This window comes from Cucumis melo, chromosome 10, assembly GCF_025177605.1.
Source record: "Cucumis melo cultivar AY chromosome 10, USDA_Cmelo_AY_1.0, whole genome shotgun sequence".
NCBI lineage: Eukaryota > Viridiplantae > Streptophyta > Magnoliopsida > Cucurbitales > Cucurbitaceae > Cucumis > Cucumis melo.
Window position 1 is genome coordinate 23548539 of NC_066866.1, and position 23247 is coordinate 23571785.

At 42.7% G+C, this 23247-nt stretch overlaps 1 protein-coding gene across 1 annotated transcript in view; it reads right to left on the bottom strand.

The window, feature by feature from the left end:
- Nucleotides 1–970: 970 nt before the first annotated feature.
- The window catches only part of LOC127151484 (cyclic nucleotide-gated ion channel 1-like), a 67306-nt gene continuing 45029 nt past the window's right edge, over nt 971–23247 (bottom strand). Inside the window, exon 7 of the mRNA XM_051091434.1 lies at nt 971–1398. The gene's annotated coding sequence lies outside the window, so the exon portion shown is untranslated. The remainder of the gene's footprint in view (nt 1399–23247) is intronic.

A 23247-nucleotide genomic window follows, 5' to 3' on the forward strand; every position in this document is an offset into this window, starting at 1 on the left:
GAGGAGTGGGTAGCAAATTAGAGAGATGGAGAGAGTTTTCGTGGAAGGGGAAGGGTAATTTCACAAATAATCAAAGACATACCTTTTTTATTACCAACCAATTTTTAAAGATTTTATTAGGTATGACAAAATATAAATCTATATTGTTACCTTTATCTATTCAATTTTATTCAACTTAACTTTATGTTTTCTTTTTCTCTCCATCTAACTTTTTCGATGATCACCTCCCTCCCTCACTCACACCTCACCTCACCTCCGACGGTCACACCACTTTCAGTCTCTTAAATCTGGTTGTCTCCACTCCAACATCTCTCACTCTTACCGCTACCGCCATGCCATGCCACTCTCACTCTCTCATAGCCACGATCACTTTCAGGAATTTAAAAAATATATAAAAAAAAAAACATATGTTGATAAAAGGCAAACTGTGAAGCCAAACCAAACCACATAATGCAATTTGATTTTCGATTTTGGTCTGATTCTATTCTAGAAAACACAAGCTCCAACAAACTATGAACACACCCATATATAATAGGGTAGATTATTAGTTTAGTCTCTTTTTTTCACTTTTTTTTCAAAATATTTAATAACACATTAATGTTAACACTATTAGGCCAACCAATAATAATAACAATAAAATTTATAGCTACATGATTTTATGTATCAATACTTCATCCTATCTAACCTATTTGTTCAACCATCAAATATTGCTTATGTTTATGGATGTCTCTTAGCAATTGCCAAATAACATGGCTAATTAAGCAATAATTAAAATCTCATATACTAGTTCAACGAGTCACTATAATTTTGATCCCAGGGAATTTGAGACTTTGTATTGAAAAAAAACAAAGGCAGGTAAGTGTCAACAATGTATACATCGATAATTATGTAGAAAAAATGTAGTCCATGAAACCGTTGCTTAATTAAATAATTTATAAATACACTAAAGTCTAAATTGAGCTGGGCCATATATTCGAATGTTAGGGACTGCACGAAGGTTTTCATATAGATAATTCGCCAATTCTTCCTGTTAGCATACAACACCTCCTCGTCGTTAGACTAAAGTCTTAAAACTAGTAAACATATTTATCATATCATTCTGAATTTTCAGTGTTCCAGGTAACCTAGTTGATAGAAAAATAATACATAAATTCCTTGATTAAAGAAAAAAAATTCTATTACTAACTTACTATGAAGGTATTTATTTAGTTGATACCCTGATTTAGTTGCTTCACGCATTTTTCACCGCCCAAAAATTCTCAAACAAAGGGTATATACCAAATTTCAATCAACTCACTTCGTAACTATGAATTTTTTGCATTTCGATCCTAGATAGATAATCAATAGCAGCTCCCCAAACCAATTGCTTCTCCAATTGTAGGCGTCCCAGCTTCAAATCTAACGAAGGGGGATATGAGTAATTAGTAGAATTAAGGACAATATTGTCCACCAAAAAGACTTCTTAATGCAAATATCAAAAGGCATTTGGGTAGGAAGAGAATACATAGAAGAGATGAAAGGATATGTAAAAAGGCATCAATTAATGAATAGTTCGAATAAAATAGACATCACAAAATGTTAGCACCATTCAAGAAGTCATCTATTTAAATCTCATAATGACTTCAAAAAGATGATTTATCAAGTGTCAATTATTATGAGAACAAATGAGCAAACAAATAATGCTAAATAAACGACAGTTATTTAGGTCTCTTGCAATTCTTGAGCCCTATATATTGAACGTTTTAATTTTTCCACATCATATAAAATAAATACATTGAGAAAAATTTCATTTTAAAGTAAAAAGAAAAGGACAAAATTGCAACCATGGAGTCCACTAACCTGGAACGAGGTTGTGCAAATGTGGAATGGTCAAGAAATCTCCACCATCTAGAGCCATGTAGGACCAAATATGAAAATTAGATATTGACTTCCTAAAAACGAACTGATGCAATTTTAATTTCATAACTTATCTTCTCAAAGGACATACCTAAGAATGGAGGCATTGCAAACAATAGATCAATCTACAAGAATCCAATGCCTGTAGGCCCACACATCTGAAGCATGTTTATTCCTTATCTTCATATGCCCAAATGTAAGGCTTGCCATTTAATTAATAAGAAAACAACCTAACCTTGTGAGAAGAAGCAATAAGAAAGTCAGCATCAAGTGCCTAGATGTCGACAACTATGTGTAGAACACTCTAGCACGAATCTACAAGCACTTTTGCCCCAAAATGATGTGCTAAGCCAACTATTTCTTCAATTGGAAGAACATAAGTTGCAGAGAAAAAAATCAAATCATACTGAATTCCACTATTTGCATATAGTTATTATTAGAAAGATATCAAGAGTAACTGGACACAGATCAAGAGAAGGAAAAATGTCTGACAGTTCTTTTCATTCTTCATTCATTTGACTTTATTGTTTTTATTCAGCTGCAAACCTTTCCACTAGAAGTGTGATAACTGAAGTAATATGATAACACTTCAGTTTGAAATATTCACCTACTACTTGTTTTATTTGAGTAATGTTTATAAATTGAATGGTATAAAAAGGAAATAGATTAAAAAAAATGCTAAATATCAAATAGAATGGTGTACCCAGTACATTTTGAGACATGATAGGTAACCACAAGCTTTGTTTTTGTTGAAAACATTTCCTTTAACTCTAGTAAGTTTGGGACATTATGTTCACCTAAACTTACAAACTTCAGAACAACACCGGTCCTTTCAGCTATAAGTTGCCAAGGAACAATGGCACTATGATGTTCAGCAACCGTAAGTATGATTTGCACTGAAAGAATAGATTGTTACAGTTTAAACTTAAAGTTAAAGTAGTATATGGCTACACATGTTTAAAGAGATAAAGGATGCAACTTCATGATGTAGGAATGTAAAACACTTTCATTAACTTAAATATGAAATCATAATCTTCACAAATAAAACCTTAAAGCCTACTGTTAGAATTAGTAGGGCTTTGTCCTTAGAGTATTTTTGGAAAGAATAATATATAAGATTTTATTTCCTAAATATTTCCTAGATCTTTTCCTTTCTTACTCCTATTGTACTATATTTATTTTCTCTATTTGTACCAATTTTATTCATAAGAAAAATAATAAAAACTAAAGTATCGTGGTTTTTCTCCCAGTTCTCTGGTTTCCACGTAAGTCTCGGGTTGTTGTTAATTGCTTTCAATATGGTATCAGAGCAAAGCAATAACAAAACCCTAGGAGAAACCCAGATCGAAATTGAACCCGTCACTGTCGTCGCTGCCGCCATGGAGAAACTGCTTCAAAACCTACAGAAACCGCCGATCTACCCAACGGGAGTGGTTTCGCAGTCGTACGAGCCACCGTCTGACCAGAAGATGCTTCACGCGCCGCTTCTCTCCAGCGCATGGGCCGTTTCATCTCACCGCCCAGCCCATTCCCTTTTACGCGCCGTCGGATGTCCAACCGTCAAGCCCTTCCGGGCATTCGCATCCTCACGCGCCGCCTATGAGCTCCGGACAGCAACCCTCAACCGTAAATCTTTCAAATCTGTACAGTAAGCATCCGCTGTACGTTGACTCTTTACAGCAACCGTTGTTTTCTGGTAACGGAATTAATCAACCTTAGAACAGATCAAACATTGAAGCGGGTGAGTCTTTGATGCATTTCAAACCAACCGAGTTACCGATGTATTCCAAGAACCCGATAACTTCGTTCCCTAATTTACTGTCAAATTATATAACTGGCTCTTTGGGTTCGTCTACAGAGAATTTTTCAGGTGAAAAATTAAATGGGCAAAATTATTTTTCTTGGTCCCAATCAATAAAGATGTTCCTCGAAGGTCGCCACCAGTTCGACTTCTTAACTGGAGGGACTGTACGTCCTCTACCAGGAGACGCCTTGGAACGACTTTGGAAAGGGGAGGACTCACTTATTCGGTCCATGTTGATTAATAGTATGGAACCACAGATCGACAAGCCTCTACTATCTGCTGCCACAGCAAAAGATTTGTGGGATACAACTCAAACCCTTTACTCGAAACGACAGAATGCCTCTCGGTTGTATACACTGCGAAAACAGGTCCATAATTGCAAACAAGGGACTCTGAACGTGACTACCTATTTTAACAAGCTCTCTCTCCTCTGGAAAGAGATGGATTTGTGCAGAGAGACAGTTTGGGACACACCAAATGACGATACTCAATATGCTAAACTTGAAGAGGTTGACCGTGTTTATGACTTCCTTGCAAGACTTAATCCCAAATTTGATACTGTTTGTGGTCGTATACTCGGACAAAGACCTCTTCCCTCCCTAATGGAAGTTTGTTTTGAAGTCCGCCTGGAAGAGGATCGCACTAATGCCATGGGTGTACTACTACCCCTACCATTGACTCCGCTGCCTTTAGCGCTCGGTCCTCAAATCATGACAGTGACAAGAATAATGGGAAGTCAATTCCTGTGTGTAAGCACTGCAAGAAACAATGGTACACCAAGGATCAGTGTTGGAAACTCCACAGTCGTCCCCCAAGAGGTAACAAACGATCCTCCAACGAGAAACAGAACTCATGACGTGCATACATTAGTGAGACTACCCCTGCCAGCACCTCTCAATCAACTGATCCTACTGCGAGCCAGACCAAGACTCCGACTCTGGGTGCCATTGCTCAGTCAGATATGCCTCAGTCCCTTGGGCTTATTAGCGTTGATGGGAAGAATCCCTGGATCTTAGACTCAAGGGCTATAGATCACTTGAAAGGTTCTTCGAAACACTTTATCTGTTATGCCCCGTGTACCGGTAATGAAAAAATTCGAATAGCTGATGGCTCTCTAGCTCTAATCGCTGGCAAAGGACAAATAGTTCCCTCTGACGGTTTTACTCTCCAGAGTGTTTTGCATGTCCCTAAACTGTCTTACAATTTGTTATCTATAAGCAAGATCACTCGTGAATTGCATTGTAAAGCTATCTTCTTATCTGTATCGGTTTATTTTCAGGACATAAGCTCGAGGAGGACGATTGGCACTGCTTGACATAGAAGGGGACTTTACATCCTTGATGATGATACCTCCTATAGTAGTTTGTCTAGGGTTAGTTTACTGTCATCTTACTTTAGCACTTTTGAACAAAGACTGTATGTTGTGGCATTTTCGACTGGGCCACCCAAACTTTACATATATGCAATATTTATTTCCCCACCTTTTTTCTAAACTTGATGTCTCTTCTCTATCTTGCGATATGTGTATCCGGGCTAAACAACATCGGGTCTCTTTTCCCTCACAACCATATAAACCTACACAACCGTCTACCCTCATCCATAGTGACGTTTGGGGTCCTTCCAAGGTCACCACCTCATCGGGAAAGCGGTGGTTTGTAACTTTCATCGATGACCATACCCGTCTTACCTGGGTCTACCTAATAACAGATAAATCCGAGGTTTCGTCCATTTTCCAAAACTTCTATCGTACTATTGAAACATAATTTCATAAAAAATTGCAATTCTTCGAAGTGATAATGGTCGGGAATTCCAAAACCATAACCTTAGTGAATTCCTAACCTCCAAAGGGATTGCTCACCAAACCTCATGTGCCTACACTCCTCAACAAAATGGAGTGGTCGAACAAAAAAAACCGTCACCTTGTGGAAGTAGCTCGCTCCCTTATGCTTTCCACTTCCCTTCCATCATACCTGTGGGGAGATGTTATTCTTACAGCCACTCACTTAATCAATAGAATGCCTTCTCGTATACTCCCCCTTCAGACTCCCTTAGATCGTCTTACCCCTCTACTCGCCTTGTGTCTGAGGTTCCTCTTCGTGTGTTTGGGTGTAACGTCCCAACAAACTCGTTTTTGTTCATCTTACTATTAATATTTATGTATGGTCTTGGAAAAGACAAATTTATTGGGAGAACCTTATCATTTTGAATTTTCCGGTTTATTAAAGTTGGGTTTTCCACTTTTTTTATTATTAAGTATTTTTCTATTATGTTACCTATTTTAGTATTTAGAAATTATTTAATGAGTTATTGCTAATTGAAAGGAGGGTTGGTTGAGTTTGGTGAGATTTGGAGAGAGAGAGGAGATGGTTGGTTTGGGTTATTTAAAGGAAAAGAAAAGAGATATTGTCTTATAAAAAGCCTTGGGTCTCGTGCGTAAAGAAGAAGAGAAAAATCAAAGAAAGAAAGGGGAAAAGAAAAGAGAAAAAGGGAGAAAAAAATTTATTCATAAAACCCTAGCCGCCGCCACGAACCCGAGCCGCCAAGCCTTCCTCTCTCTGTTCAGCAGCGCAGTCGAGTCTGCAGTCCACCCGAGCCGTCGCCGAGCTTCCAGCCGCATCAGAAGAATCGTCCAAGCCGATCCGCGCACGCCGAGCGTCCGCCGCAGCAGCCATCTCTCGCAGCCGTCGCCTGAAGCCGAGCCCGCGTCACCCTTTGCGATCCGCAGCCGATCCGTCATCCAGCCGCGTCGCGCCGCTTCGATCCGACGCAGCGCAGCCGAAACGTCCGTCTGCAGCCGTCGCCGAGCGAAGCCGTGGTGTAGCCGGACCACCCGCAGCCGTCGCGCCACCCGGATCCGGAAGCCAGCGCCTCGTCGCGTGAGGACCCGACCGAAGCCCCGCTCCGTGACCCGAAGCCTGGCCCGTGCCGCGTGCCTCTGACCCGGAACCCGAGCCGCGTGCACCCGCGAGCCGAGCAGCGCCCGCGTGCGAGCCGCACGTGCGTAGACGCTGTACCAAGCCGAGCCGCGCCTGTCTGCACCACGAGCCGCGCCAGTCTGCGCCGCAAGCCGAGCCGATCTTCAACCTCCAAGCCGAGCCGGTCCCTGTTCTCTTTCCAGCCGAGCCGCCAAGCCTAATTTGGCTCCTGCCATCCAATTTTCGATAATTAAACTAATTATTTTGGCATTACCCAGTAAGACTCAATGACTTTGGACAGTAAATAATTTAATTTGGAATTAAATTAAATTATTTTCCTTAAGGGACGTCTTGGACCAAGTAACTGCTGCAGCGTGAGATTTCTTCAGTAGGGGCTTAGCATTGCAACCTCTTTCTAGGGTAAGTCATTTCAACTGAATTTTGAACCGTTAGTCGTTGGTGACTTAATTACGAATTTTGGCGTATTAAACAGTTAGGACCTCGTTGCTTGGAAAGCACACTTGCCTCGCGGTTAGAACTCGCCAAGTAAATCTCCAGGTAAGAGATTTCTACTACTAGCTCCATGTTTAGAATTATGAGGTCACGTATACCTTCAATTGTGCATGTCGAGGACTAGACTGTACGATGCATGAAATTAATGATAGTATGATGCGATTGATGATATGGTTATATTATAGCATGATGTTGTGATGACGAGAACTGTTATGGCTGTACGACGGGTGTCGAGATGGAGAGTGTAATGATGATTTATCTGTTATGTTATATGATGACGCCATGTGTATGTATACTGCGATTAGGGTACCTGTTAGTTTAACCTGTTAGAGTCGTACCTGCATGGGTGTCCTTCGGGATCACCACCTATTTAGGACTGTGCGGTCCGACGGGACACCAGTCTAGCATGGATATAGATATGACTCGAGTGACTCGACGGGGTCCTCGCATCCCGATTGTCCTAGGTGTCCCCCGGGGCACCGAAGACCAGAGTTACGTTCCTACGGGAGCGCATGTTGCACGTGTTCGGGAACGTGCCAGCGATTGGGTACCAGTTACAGGACTCGGACAGGAAGCTAACAGGCACCTAGTGGGACTAGTAGTGGGTCCCTTACTGAGTATTTTGTACTCACTCTTTTCATGTCATGTTTTCAGGTAGAGGACGAGGTAAGGGCAAAGGCAAGCTGGCGAGCGACCAAAAGTGACCGTGGCAAGCCATAGGGATTTCTGCTTCCGCCTATTCTTGTTTTTGACTTTAGTACCTGAGTTTGAGTATTCTTCACTATTTACCATTTCGTTTTAGATAGGGCCCGAGTAGGACTTTAGAACGAAACATCATTTTTTTTTTTGCATGTTACCTTGTTGGATTTTCATAAATAAATTTCTAAAACCTTATACGTTTTTACTAAATTTTGTCCTAAACCACTTGTCCTATATTTAGTAATGACTTCGACTCAGTATAAGGAGTTGGGCCGTTATAGTTGGTATCAGAGCACAGTGTTTTAGGTTCTGTAGACTGACCTACGATGTAAGTCATTGTTTTGTTTTGGTTTTACTTCACCCTATGGCTATACGGTCCTTCGACACTCGCCAGGTATGTCTAAAGCCTTGCTAATGTTAAGATTACAATTTTGCCTGAATAGACTAGACCTAGAGATAGGTGTGTTAAGTTCTTGTGGTGAAAAGTTTTGTTGGTGAATTTTAGGGAGAATGCCGCCACGTAGAGGTGCACGCCGAGAAGGTGGTAGGGGAGGCAGAGGAGCTGGTCGTGGCCAGCTGGAGGCGCAACCTGCTGCACCGGTGGTCGACCCTAACGCACCGGTCACCCAGGCGGATCTCGCCGCGATGGAGCAGCGTTATCAGGACATGCTGCAAGCTGCTTTGGCACCTTTCCTCGCCGCCCAGCAGAACCAGGCCACCCCTGTTCAGGCCCAGGCCGACGTTCCTCCAGCCCCTGAGGAAGCTCAACCCGTACCAGTTCAACTGTCGGCCGAGACTAAACACTTACGGGACTTTAGGAAGTATAATCCTAAGACCTTTGACGGATCCATGGACAACCCCACAAAGGCCCAAATGTGGTTGACGTCCATAGAGACTATCTTCCGGTACATGAAGTGCCCAGAAGACTAGAAGGTGCAGTGTGCAGTTTTCTTCTTGGAGGATAGGGGCACCGCCTGGTGGGAGACTGCTGAGAGAATGCTGGGGGGCGACGTCAGCAAGATAACTTGGGAGCAGTTCAAGGAGAACTTCTATGCTAAGTTCTTCCCTGCCAACGTGAAGCACGCTAAGCTGCAAGAGTTCCTAAACTTGGAGCAAGGCGATATGACGGTGGAGCAGTACGACGCCGAGTTCGACATGCTGTCCCGTTTTGCTCCCGATGTGGTAAGGGATGAGGCTGCCAGGACGGAGAAATTCGTTAGAGGACTCAGGCTAGACCTTCAGGGCATTGTCCGAGCTCTCCGGCCAACCACTCATGCTGATGCACTACGAATAACACTGGATTTGAGCCTGCATGAGAGAGCTGATTCGTCTAAGGCTGCCGGCAGAGGGTCAGCCTTGGGACAGAAAAGAAAGGTGGAGATGCAGCCTGACGTAATACCGCAGCGAACTCTGAGGTCAGGAGGTGTCTTTCAGAGACACCGACGGGAGCTTGCAGCAGCCGGGAGGACTCTGAGAGAGCTACCCGCTTGTACTACCTGTGGGAGAGTCCACGGAGGTCGTTGCTTGGCTGGAAGTGGAGTCTGCTTCAGGTGCAGACAGCCGGGGCACACTGCTGATATGTGTCCTCAGAAACCCTTTGAGACGACACCGCCCCAGCCTTCTGCTTCCCAGCAGGGGAGAGTTTTTACCACTACTCGGCAGGAGGCCGAGCGAGCTGGTACAGTGGTGACAGGTACGCTCCCAATTTTGGGGCATTATGCTTTTGTACTATTTGACTCTGGGTCATCCCACTCGTTTATATCTTCTGTTTTCGTTCAGCATGTGGGTTTGGAGGTAGAACCTTTGGGTAGTGTTTTGTCTGTTTCTACTCCATCTGGGGAGGTCCTGTTGTCCAAAGAACAAATAAAGGCATGTCGGGTAGAGATAGCGAATCATATGTTAGACGTGACCTTACTAGTGTTAGACATGCAGGATTTCGACATGATTCTAGGCATGGATTGGCTGTCAGCTAACCATGCAAATATAGACTGTTTTGGCAAGGAAGTTGTCTTTAACCCTCCCTTCGGGGCTAGTTTCAAATTTAGGGGGGCAGGCATGGTATGTATACCCAAGGTCATCTCAGCCATGAAGGCTAGTAAACTACTCAGCCAGGGTACTTGGAGCATCTTGGCAAGCGTAGTGGATATTAGAGAGCCAGAAGTTTCCCTATCTTCCGAACCAGTGGTAAGGGAGTACCCTGATGTTTTCCCCGACGAACTCCCAGTACTTCCGCCTCCAGGGAGGTAGACTTCGCCATCGAGTTAGAGCTGGGCACTGCCCCTATCTCGAGGGCCCCTTACACAATGGCTCCAGCCGAGCTAAAAGAGTTGAAGGTCCAGTTACAGGAGTTGCTGGACAAAGGTTTCATCCGGCCCAGTGTGTCGCCTTGGGGAGCCCCAGTGTTGTTCGTGAAGAAAAAGGATGGGTCGATGCGCCTTTGTATTGACTACCGAGAGCTGAACAAGGTGACAGTTAAAAACTGCTACCCTTTGCCCAGGATTGATGACTTGTTCGATCAGTTGCAGGGAGCCACTGTCTTTTCCAAGATCGACATGCGGTCAGGCTATCACCAGTTGAGGATTAGGGACGGTGACATTCCCAAGACGGCCTTTCGTTCGAGGTACGGACATTACGAGTTCGTTGTGATGTCTTTCGGCTTGACTAACGCTCCTGCAGTGTTCATGGATTTGATGAACAGGGTGTTTAAGGATTTTCTAGACTCGTTTGTCGTAGTCTTCATTGATGACATCTTGATTTACTCTAAAACTGAGGCTGAGCACGAGGAGCACTTGCACCAGGTTTTGGAGACTCTTCGAGCCAACAAGTTGTATGCCAAGTTCTCCAAGTGTGAATTCTGGTTAAGGAAGGTGACGTTCCTTGGCCACGTGGTTTCCAGTGAGGGAGTTTCAGTGGATCCAACAAAGATTGAAGCGGTGACCAACTGGCCTCGACCGTCCACAGTTAGTGAAATTCGAAGTTTTCTGGGCTTGGCAGGTTACTACAGGAGATTCGTGGAAGACTTCTCACGTATAGCCAGCCCGTTGACCCAGTTGACCAGGAAGGGAACCCCTTTTGTCTGGAGCCCAGCATGCGAGAGTAGCTTTCAGGAGCTCAAGCAGAAGCTGGTGACTGCACCAGTCCTGACAGTGCCCGATGGGTCGGGAAACTTTGTGATCTATAGTGATGCTTCCAAGAAGGGACTGGGCTGTGTCCTGATGCAGCAAGGTAAGGTAGTTGCTTATGCCTCCCGCCAGTTGAAGATTCATGAGCAGAACTACCCTACCCACGACTTGGAGTTGGCAGCTGTAGTCTTTGCACTGAAGATATGGAGGCACTACCTGTGCGGTGAGAAGATACAGATTTACACCGATCATAAGAGCCTGAAGTACTTCTTCACTCAGAAGGAGTTGAACATGAGGCAGAGGAGGTGGCTCGAGTTGGTGAAAGACTATGACTGCGAGATCCTGTACCACCCAGGTAAAGCAAATATAGTGGCTGACGCGCTGAGTAGGAAGGTTGCACATTCAGCAGCGCTAATCACCAAGCAGACCCCCTTACTCAGAGATTTTGAGAGAGCCGAGATTGCAGTCTCAGTAGGTGAGGTCACCGCACAGTTGGCTCAGTTGTCAGTTCAGCCAACCTTGAGGCAAAAGATCATCGCTGCTTAGCTGAATGATCTTTACTTGGTCGAGAAGCGTCGTATGGTAGAGACAGGGCAAGGTGAGGACTTCTCCATATCCTCTGACGATGGCCTTATGTTTGAGGGACGCTTGTATGTGCCGGAAGACAGCGCAGTCAAGACAGAACTTTTGACTGAGGCTCACAGTTCTCCATTTACCATGCACCCTGGAAGTACGAAGATGTACCAGGACTTGAGGAGTGTCTACTGGTGGAGGAACATGAAGAGGGAAGTGGCAGACTTTGTTAGTAGGTGCTTGGTGTGCCAGCAGGTGAAGGCACCTAGACAACGTCCAGCCGGGTTGTTACAACCCTTGAGTGTGCCAGGGTGGAAGTGGGAGAGTGTGTCGATGGATTTTATTACGGGACTGCCCAAGACCCTAAAGGGCTATACAGTGATCTGGGTTGTGGTCGACAGACTCACGAAGTCGGCCCATTTCGTGCCAGGGAAATCCACTTACACTGCCAGTAAGTGGGGCAGTTATATATGACAGAGATTGTGAGACTACATGGAGTACCCGTATCCATCATTTCAGACAGAGACGCTCGTTTCACATCGAAGTTCTGGAAAGGACTTCAACTTGCTTTAGGTACGAGGTTAGACTTCAGCACGGCATTCCACCCTCAGACTGATGGTCAAACAGAGAGATTGAACCAGATTTTGGAAGACATGCTACGGGCCTGCGTGCTAGAGTTTTCAGGAAGTTGGGACTCTCATCTGCATCTGATGGAGTTTGCCTATAATAACAGCTACCAGGCTACTATCGGTATGGCACCGTTCGAGGCTCTATATGGCAAGTGTTGTAGATCTCCTGTCTGCTGGGGCGAGGTTGGAGAGCAGAGGATGCTAGGCCCCGAGTTAGTGCAGACTACCAATGCAGCCATACAGAAGATCTGAGCTCGTATGCTGACAGCACAGAGCAGACAGAAGAGTTATGCTGATGTACGACGTAAGGATCTCGAGCTTGAAGTGGGAGACATGGTCTTTCTGAAGGTAGCACCTATGAAGGGTGTTCTGAGGTTCGTGAAGAAGGGGAAGCTGAGTCCACGCTTCGTAGGGCCGTTTGAGATACTGGAGCGGATTGGCCCCGTGGCTTATCGCTTGGCGCTACCCCCATCTTTTGCTGCAGTGCATGACGTATTCCATATCTCCATGCTGAGGAAATATGTCGCAGACCCAACACATGTGGTGGACTTCGAGCCACTACCGATCAGCGAGAACTTGAGCTACGAGGAGCAGCCTGTCGAGGTCTTGGCAAGGGAGGTCAAGAAGCTTCGTAGTCGAGAAATTCCACTGGTCAAAGTCCTTTGGCAGAACCATGGAGTGGAAGAGGCCACGTGGGAGAAAGAAGAGGACATGAGAGCTCAGTACCCCGAGCTGTTCGAGGATTAGAACTTTCGAGGACGAAAGTTTTCTAAGGAGTGGAGTATGTAACGCCCCAACAAACTTGTTTTTGTTCATCTTACTATTAATATTTATGTATGGTCTTGGAAAAGACAAATTTATTGGGAGAACCTTATCATTTTGAATTTTCCGGTTTATTAAAGTTGGGTTTTCCACTTTTTTTATTATTAAGTATTTTTCTATTATGTTACCTATTTTAGTATTTAGAAATTATTTAGTGAGTTATTGCTAATTGAAAGGAGGGTTGGTTGAGTTTGGTGAGATTTGGAGAGAGAGAGGAGATGGTTGGTTTGGGTTATTTAAAGAAAAAGAAAAGAGATATTGTCTTATAAAAAGCCTTGGGTCTCGTGCGTAAAGAAGAAGAGAAAAATCAAAGAAAGAAAGGGGGAAAAGAAAAGAGAAAAAGGGAGGAAAAAAAAGATTTATTAATAAAACCCTAGCAGCCGCCGCCGCCGCCGCCGCGAACCCGAGCCGCCAAGACTTCCCCTCTCTGTTCAGCAGCGCAGCCGAGTCTTCAGTCCACCCGAGCCGTCGCCGAGCTTCCAGCCGCGTCGGAAGAATCGTCCAAGCCGATCCGCGCACGCCGAGCGTCCGCCGGAGCAGCCGTCTCTCGCAGCCGTCGCCCGAAGCCGAGCCGCGTCACCCTTCGCGATCCGCAGCCGATCCGTCAGCCAGCCGCGTCGCGCCGCTTCGATCCGACGCAGCGCAGCCGAAACGTCCGTCTGCAGCCGTCGCCGAGCGAAGCCGTGGTGTAGCCGGACCACCCGCAGCCGTCGCGCCACCCGGATCCGGAAGCCAGTGCCTCGTCGCGTGAGGACCCCACCCGGCCGAAGCCCCGCTCCGTGACCCGAAGCTCGGCCCGTGCCGCGTGCCTCTGACCCGGAACCCGAGCCGCGTGCACCCGCGAGCCGAGCAGCGCCCACGTGCGAGCCGCACGTGCGTAGACGCTGTACCAAGCCGAGCTGCGCTTGTCTGCACCACGAGCCGCGCCAGTCTGCGCCGCGAGCCGAGCCGATCTTCAACCTCCAAGCCGAGCCGATCCTTGTTCTCTTTCCAGCCGAGCCGCCAAGCCTAATTTGGCTCCTGCCATCCAATTTTGGATAATTAAACTAATTATTTTGGCATTACCCAGTAAGACTTAATGACTTTGGACACTAAATAATTTAATTTGGAATTAAATTAAATTATTTTCCTTAAGGGACGTCTTGGACCAAGTAACTGCTGCAGCGTGGGATTTCTTCAGTAGGGGCTCAGCATTGCAACCTCTTTCTAGGGTAAGTCATTTCAACTGAATTTTGAACCGTTAGTCGTTGGTGACTTAATTACGAATTTTGGCGTATTAAACAGTTAGGACCTCGTTGCTTGGAAAGCACACTTGCCTCGCGGTTAGAACTCGCCAAGTAAATCTCCAGGTAAGAGATTTCTACTACTAGCTCCATGTTTAGAATTATGAGGTCACGTATACCTTCAATTGTGCATGTCGAGGACTAGACTGTACGATGCATGAAATTAATGATAGTATGATGCGATTGATGATATGGTTATATTATAGCATGATGTTGTGATGACGAGAACTGTTATGGTTGTACGACGGGTGTCGAGATGGAGAGTGTAATGATGATTTATCTGTTATGTTATATGATGACGCCATGTGTATGTATACTGCGATTAGGGTACCTGTTAGTTTAACCTGTTAGAGTCGTACCTGCATGGGTGTCCTTCGGGATCACCACCTATTTAGGACTGTGCGGTCCGACGGGACACCAGTCTAGCATGGATATAGATATGACTCGAGTGACTCGACGGGGTCCTCGCATCCCGATTGTCCTAGGTGTCCCCCGGGGCACCGAAGACCAGAGTTACGTTCCTACGGGAGCGCATGTTGCACGTGTTCGGGAACGTGCCAGCGATTGGGTACCAGTTACAGGACTCTGACAGGAAGCTAACAGGCACCTAGTGGGACTAGTAGTGGATCCCTTACTGAGTATTTTGTACTCACTCTTTTCATGTCATGTTTTCAGGTAGAGGACGAGGTAAGGGCAAAGGCAAGCTGGCGAGCGACCAGAAATGACCGTGGCAAGCCATAGGGATTTCTGCTTCCGCCTATTCTTGTTTTTGACTTTAGTACCTGAGTTTGAGTATTCTTCACTATTTACCATTTCGTTTTAGATAGGGCCCGAGTAGGACTTTAGAACGAAACATCATTTTTTTTTTTGCATGTTACCTTGTTGGATTTTTATAAATAAATTTCTAAAACCTTATACGTTTTTACTAAATTTTGTCCTAAACCACTTGTCCTATATTTAGTAATGACTTCGACTCAGTATAAGGAGTTGGGCCGTTACATTGGGTGTACCACTTATGTCCATAATTTTGGCCCTAATTAGACTAAATTTACCCCTCGGGCTCAGGCCTGTGTGTTTGTTGGATATCCCATTCACCAAAGCGGGTATAAATGTTTTCACCCGTCGTTTAGAAAATACTTTGTCACTATGGATGTTACTTTCTGTGAAAACCGACCCTACTTTTCTGTTAGCCATCTTCAGGGGGAGAGTGTGAGTGAAAAGTCTAACAACACTTTCGAATTTACTGAACCTACTCCTAGTACTGTATCTGACGTTGATCCTCATCCCATAATCTTACCTGTAAACCAAGTTCCTTGGAAAACATATTACAGGAGGAATCTCATAAAGGAAGTTGGGTCCCCTACTAGTCAACCGCCGGCTCCAGTCCAAGACTTCGAACCTCCTCGAGACCAAGGTATGGAAAACCCTACAGAACCTTGTACTAATAATACGATAAGTGAGAATGACAAGTCTGATGTTGCTGTTCTTGAAAATATGGAAGAAAAGAACCATGGTGATGACATTGAGGTTAGAATAGAAATCAGTAATGATGAAGCATAACAGGGTCATACAAGAAAACTTGATGAGTATGATCCCTCTCTTGACATTCCCATTGCTTTGAGAAAAGGTACCAGATCCTGCACTAAACATCCCATTTGCAACTATGTTTTCTATGATAATCTCTCTTCATAGTTTAGAGCGTTTACAGCAAGCCTTGACTCTACCATAATACCGAAAAATATCTACACTGCTCTAGAGTGTCCTGAATGGAAAAATGTTGTTATGGAAGAGACGAAGGTTCTTGAAAACAATAGAACTTGGGAGATCTGTGCTCTACCCAAGGACATAAAACTGTAGGATGCAAATGGGTGTTTTCTCTCAAATACAAAGCAGATGGTACACTTGATAGACACAAGGCAAGGTTAGTTGCAAAAAGATTTACTCAGACCTATGATATTGACTATTCAGAAACCTTTTCTCCAGTTGCTAAGTTGAATACTGTTAGAGTCTTGCTATTTGTTGTTGTGAACAAAGATTGGCCTCTATACCAGCTAGATGTTAAGAATGCTTCTTTGAATCGAGACCTTGTGGAGGAAGTCTACATGAGCCCCCCGCCAAGATTTGAAGCCCAATTTGGTCAGTAGGTGTGTAAACTCCAAAAATCCCTATATGGTCTGAAAAAGTCTCCGAGAGCATGGTTTGACAGATTCACTATCTTTGTCAAGTCTCAAGGGTATAGTCAAGGGCACTCTAATCATATTCTATGTACAAAGGTTTCCAAGACAGGAAAGATTGCTATTCTAATAGTTTATGTAGATGACATTGTTTTGACCGGAGATGATCAAACAAAAATCAATCAATTAAAACTGAGAATGGGTGATGAATTTGAAATCAAGGATTTGGGAAATCAGAAATATTTCCCTAAAAAAGCACTTCAAGACCTAGAATGCCAAGTGTGTAAGTGCAACAAACTTAGATTCAAACAAACCAAACAAACTTAGATTCAAACCAACCAAACAAACTTAAAAAGTGTTCCAACCGAGTCTACGTATCACTTGAACTTTAAAAGCAACCTCACAAAGTTTAAGTGTAAGTTTACAACTCCCAACGTACCAAAAAGTCAAGAACTGTGAAAAAAGCACTTCAAAGACCACAAAAGAAATGGCAACCAAATGTGTAAGTACAACAAACTTACCCTCAAACCAACCTTAAAAGTGTTCAAAACGAGTCTAATTATCACTTGAATTTTAGAAACGATCTAACAAAGCTTAAGTGTAAGTTCGTTACTCATAACCTAGCAAAAAGTTAAAAAAAAGTGAGAAAAGAGCCTTTCAAGACCCAAAATGGCAACAAAGTGCGTAAGTTCAACAAACTAAGTTTAAAACAAACCTAAAAGGTGTTGAAAACATGTCTACGTATCACTTGGACCTTAAAAAACGACCTAAGACATCTTAAGTGTAAGTTCATAGCTCACAACCTAGCGGAAAGTTCAAAAAGTGTGAAAAAAGCACTTTAAGACCCAAAGTGGCAACCGTGTGTGTGAGTGCAACAAACTTAGTGTCAAACCAACCTAAAACGCATTCAAAACATGTCCAAGTATCACTTGAACTTTCAAAACGATCTAACAAATCTTAACTGTAAGTTCGTAACTCACAACGTACCAAAAAGTTCAAAAAAGATTGAAAAAAAGCACTTCAAGACCTAGAATGCCAAGTGTGTAAGTGCAACAAACTTAGATTCAAACCGACCAAAAAGGCATTCGAAACACGTCTTAGCTTTCAAACGACCCAATGACGCTTAAGTGCAAAAGCTTGTAACTCATAACTTGCCAAAAAGTTCAAAAAAGTGTGGAAAAAGCCCTTCGATGGCAATCATGTCTGTATGTGCAACAAACTTAGTTCGAAACAACCTAACACCTGTTCAAAACATGTCTAAGTACCATTCGAACTTAAAAAATGGCCTAACAATGCTCAAGTATAATTTCGTAACTCATAACCTACCAAGAAAATTCAAACATTGTAAAAAAAGCACTTCAAGACCCAAAATGGCAATTAAGTGTGTGGATGCAACAAACTGAGTCTCAAACAAACCTAAAAGGTGTTCAAATCGTGTCTAAGTATCACTTGAACTATCAAAATGACCCAACAAAACTTAAGTGTAATTTCGTAAACCATAACCTACCAAAAAATTCAAAAAGTGTGGAAAAAGCACTTCAAGACCGAAAATGGCAACCAAGTGTGTTAGTGCCACAAACTTTGTTTCAGACCAACCTAAAAAGAGTTCAAAACGTGTGTAAGCTTTCAAAACGATCGAACAATGCTTAAGTATAAGTTCGCAAATCACAACCGACCAAAATTCCAAAAAGTGCGATAAAAGCACTCTAACACCCAACATGTCAGCCAAGTGTGCAAGTTCAACAAACTTAGTTCCAAACCAAAATAAAAAGAGTTTAAAACCTCTGAACATTGCTTGAGTGTAAATTCGCAACTCATAACCGACTAAAAAGTTCAAAAAAGAGTGAAAAAAGCACCGAGGACCTAAAATGGCACAACCCGACCAAGCATGTAAGTGCAACAGACTTAGTCTCAAACAAACTTAAAAAGTGTTCCAACCGAGCCTACGTATCACTTGACCTTTAAAAGCAACCTCACAAAGTTTAAGTGTAAGTTTACAACTCCCAACGTACCAAAAAGTCAAGAACTGTGAAAAAAGCACTTCAAAGACCACAAAAGAAATGGCAACCAAATGTGTAAGTACAACAAACTTACCCTCAAACCAACCTTAAAAGTGTTCAAAACGAGTCTAATTATCACTTGAATTTTAGAAACGATCTAACAAAGCTTAAGTGTAAGTTCGTTACTCATAACCTAGCAAAAAGTTAAAAAAAAGTGAGAAAAGAGCCTTTCAAGACCCAAAATGGCAACAAAGTGCGTAAGTTCAACAAACTAAGTTTAAAACAAACCTAAAAGGTGTTGAAAACATGTCTACGTATCACTTGGACCTTAAAAAACGACCTAAGACATCTTAAGTGTAAGTTCATAGCTCACAACCTAGCGGAAAGTTCAAAAAGTGTGAAAAAAGCACTTTAAGACCCAAAGTGGCAACCGTGTGTGTGAGTGCAACAAACTTAGTGTCAAACCAACCTAAAACGCATTCAAAACATGTCCAAGTATCACTTGAACTTTCAAAACGATCTAACAAATCTTAACTGTAAGTTCGTAACTCACAACGTACCAAAAAGTTCAAAAAAGATTGAAAAAAAGCACTTCAAGACCTAGAATGCCAAGTGTGTAAGTGCAACAAACTTAGATTCAAACCGACCAAAAAGGCATTCGTAACACGTCTTAGCTTTCAAACGACCCAATGACGCTTAAGTGCAAAAGCTTGTAACTCATAACTTGCCAAAAAGTTCAAAAAAGTGTGGAAAAAGCCCTTCGATGGCAATCATGTCTGTATGTGCAACAAACTTAGTTCGAAACAACCTAACACCTGTTCAAAACATGTCTAAGTACCATTCGAACTTAAAAAATGGCCTAACAATGCTCAAGTATAATTTCGTAACTCATAACCTACCAAGAAAATTCAAACATTGTAAAAAAAGCACTTCAAGACCCAAAATGGCAATTAAGTGTGTGGATGCAACAAACTGAGTCTCAAACAAACCTAAAAGTTGTTCAAATCGTGTCTAAGTATCACTTGAACTATCAAAATGACCCAACAAATATAATTTCGTAACTCATAACTCATAACCTACCAACATGTCTAAGTACCATTCGAACTTAAAAAATAGCCTAACAATGCTCAAGTATAATTTCGTAAGTCATAACTTACCAAAAAAATTCAAACATTGTAAAAAAAGCACTTCAAGTCCCAAAATAGCAATTAAGTGTGTAGATGCAACAAATTGAGTCTCAAACAAACCTAAAAGGTGTTCAAAACAAACCTAAACCAAACATGGGAACAATCAAGAACAACCTCAAGATTTTCAAGAATGGCATGAAAACATGCAACAAAAACTATTAAGAAAGCAAAAATTACCTCAGGTAGTCTAGAATTTCCACCAAGAATTAAAGAACCTACAAGATTACCTCAGATGATTGGAAACAAAAAAGAAGACCTTTGTATAGATTTAGATTCTTCTAAGAAAGAGGAATTAATTCCTAAATCTTCATTCCAACATTCCTGCAAGATTTCAACCCCTAACTTTGTTTCATACCCATTCAACATTACAGAAACATGAATCAAAAAAGTTTCCAAGATTCAAAAGCAGAATCCGACTCAAACAAAAGAGAAATGCAATTTCATTCAGATTTTCAAGTAAAAAAGATAGTTGTTTCAATATCCAATCTCAAATTCAGCAGACTTTAATTTTTTTTACAAAACCAACATTAAATTAAAGACTATATCAACCTTAATTTTCATGAAGTATTCCAAACCTCTCAACTTAAATAGATTAACATTACCTGTCAAGATCGACATTACTATCGATTGCAAAAGTTAAAGAAATGGGAGCCATGGAATCTCTCGCCCATTTCTCAATGAATCCAGTGCCCCTCTTGTTATGGTTCTTCTATTCAATGTTAGCTCACCTCCTTTTCCAGCCTACATCTTTTAGAAATCAAACTTAATCATGCGATTGAAACGACCAAAATTGAATTCAATTAAGTCACTTCATTCTTAAAAATTTGAAAGCGAAATTAAATGAATTTAGAATCACATATTCACATTGAGTTTACTTGATATATGTATGAATTTAGACTCATATATGTATGTGTCTACTTGACCTAACCGGTTGGACTCTAAGGGATGGGTAGGTCTGGTTTTGGTTAGGCCAAGAGTGAAGAGTTCCCCACACAAGCTCTGATACTGAGGGAGCTCAACGCATTCTACTTGACCTAACAGGCTGGAATCTAAGGGCTAGGCAGGTCTGGTTTTGGTTAGGCCAAAAGTGAAGAGTTCCCCACACAAGCTCTGATACTGAGGGAGCTCAACGCATTCTACTTGACCTAACCGGCTGGACTCTAAGGGCTAGGCAAGTCTGGTTTTGGTTAGGCGAAAAGTGAAGAGTTCCCCACACAAGCTCTGATACTGAGGGAGCTCAACGCATTCTACTTCACCTAACCGGTTGGGTTTTAAAGGCTAGGAAGGTCTGGTTTTGGTTAGGCCAAAAGTGAAGAGTTCCCCACACAAGCTCTGATACTGAGGGAGCTCAACACATTCTACTTGACCTAACCGGCTGGACTTTATGTGCTAGGTAGGTCTGGTTTTGGTTAGGCCAAAAGTGAAGAGTTCCCCACACAAGCTCTGATACTGAGGGAGCTCAACGCATTCTACTTGACCTAACCGGCTGGACTTTAAGGGCTAGGTAGGTCTGGTTTTGGTTAGGCGAAAAGTGAAGAGTTCCCCACACAAGCTCTGATACTGAGGGAGCTCAACGCATTCTACTTCACCTAACCGGTTGGGTTTTAAAGGCTAGGAAGGTCTGGTTTTGGTTAGGCCAAAAGTGAAGAGTTCCCCACACAAGCTCTGATACTGAGGGAGCTCAACGCATTCTACTTGACCTAACCGGCTGGACTCTAAGGGCTAGGCAGGTCTGGTTTTGGTTAGGTGAAAAGTGAAGAGTTCCCCACACAAGCTCTGATACTGAGGGAGCTCAACGCATTCTACTTCACCTAACTGGTTGGGTTTTAAAGGCTAGAAAGGTCTGGTTTTGGTTAGGCCAAAAGTGAAGAGTTCCCCACACAAGCTCTGATACTGAGGGAGCTCAACGCATTCTACTTGACCTAACCGGCTGGACTTTAAGGGCTAGGTAGGTCTGGTTTTGGTTAGGCCAAAAGTGAAGAGTTCCCCACACAAGCTCTGATACTGAGGGAGCTCAACGCATTCTACTTGACCTAACCGGCTCGACTGTAAGGGCTAGGCAGGTCTGGTTTTGGTTAGGCCAAAAGTGAAGAGTTCCCCACACAAGCTCTGATACTGAGGGAGCTCAACGCATTCTACTTGACCTAACCGGCTGGACTCTAAGGGCTAGGCAGGTCTGGTTTTGGTTAGGCCAAAAGTGAAGAGTTCCCCACACAAGCTCTGATACTGAGGGAGCTCAACGCATTCTACTTGACCTAACTGGCTGGACTCTAAGGGCTAGGCAGGTCTGGTTTTGGTTAGGCGAAAAGTGAAGAGTTCCCCACACAAGCTCTGATACTGAGGGAGCTCAACGCATTCTACTTCACCTAACCGGTTGGGTTTTAAAGGCTAGGAAGGTCTGGTTTTGGTTAGGCCAAAAGTGAAGAGTTCCCCACACAAGCTCTGATACTGAGGGAGCTCAACGCATTCTACTTGACCTAACCGGCTGGACTCTAAGGGCTAGGCAGATCTGGTTTTGGTTAGGCCATGTTTTCAACAGCACATGTTTTCAACACATTATTAAGTATGTACAGTATTTACAATATTTAGAAAATGAATAGCATGTCTTCTACGCATTTCTAAGCTCTCAAAGAATGCATTTTCAACATATTTAAGATATTCAAATGACAAACACAATCACAAACCCGAGCTCCATGCTCAAGGGTTAGGCACACATGCTTGTCTAAACTAGAAAGCAAATTAGACATGTTATTTATTTTAAGAATAAAGACATTGAAAAAGTTTAAAATTTGAACATTTTTGGCAAAATGAAAATTTCCCAAAGGACATAGAACATGCAAAGCTACAACCCTACCCCCCACTTAAAACTTTAATTTGTCTTCAAAGCATTTTAAGCAAGATTGTAAGGATCGAAAAAAGAGATAGGGAACAGAAAACTTCCCCTTGCTTGCAAAGGTTCCAAATTCGATTAGACTCCATTTTTTCCTTTATTCCTACAAAAAGAAAACAAGATTTTCTATCAAATTTTATTAAAGAGGTTAAACTAAAAATTTATGGATATCTAGGATGTTAAAATCAGCGAGAAAAATAAGTCCTCCTGCCTTAATAAGAACATCCTCAACTATGCCTAAGGGGCTAACATATAGGACCTATCCACTAATTGGATGCTTACATTGGTCTTTTGCAAATTATTTAACCCCTAGTTCTTTTCCCACATACCCCACAAATCATCAATTGATGGGTATCTAAATCCATATCCTCTTAAGCTTGGAATGAGAACTAAAACCACCGCCTACACACGAGTATTTTTCACATGCATCAGAATAATACCATCACCCTAAATAAATAAAAAGGCTACGATCTTGGGGTCTACATATAATCTATCAATTCCAATTCCTTGAAAGTTAAATTCTTCCATCTATTACAGCGAGGAAAAGGGATACTAAACATCCAAGTACAACGAAACATCCATCATACGTTCCACAATTTAATTATAGATCAAATATCATCCCAGATTCGTTAATTTGTATGCACTTCAAAATTTTAGACTACTTGCTTAGTTGCTTTCACATGGGAGACTTCAGCAGCTGGTTTTTAAATGTTTGCATGTGGAAAAACTTCATAGCAGCT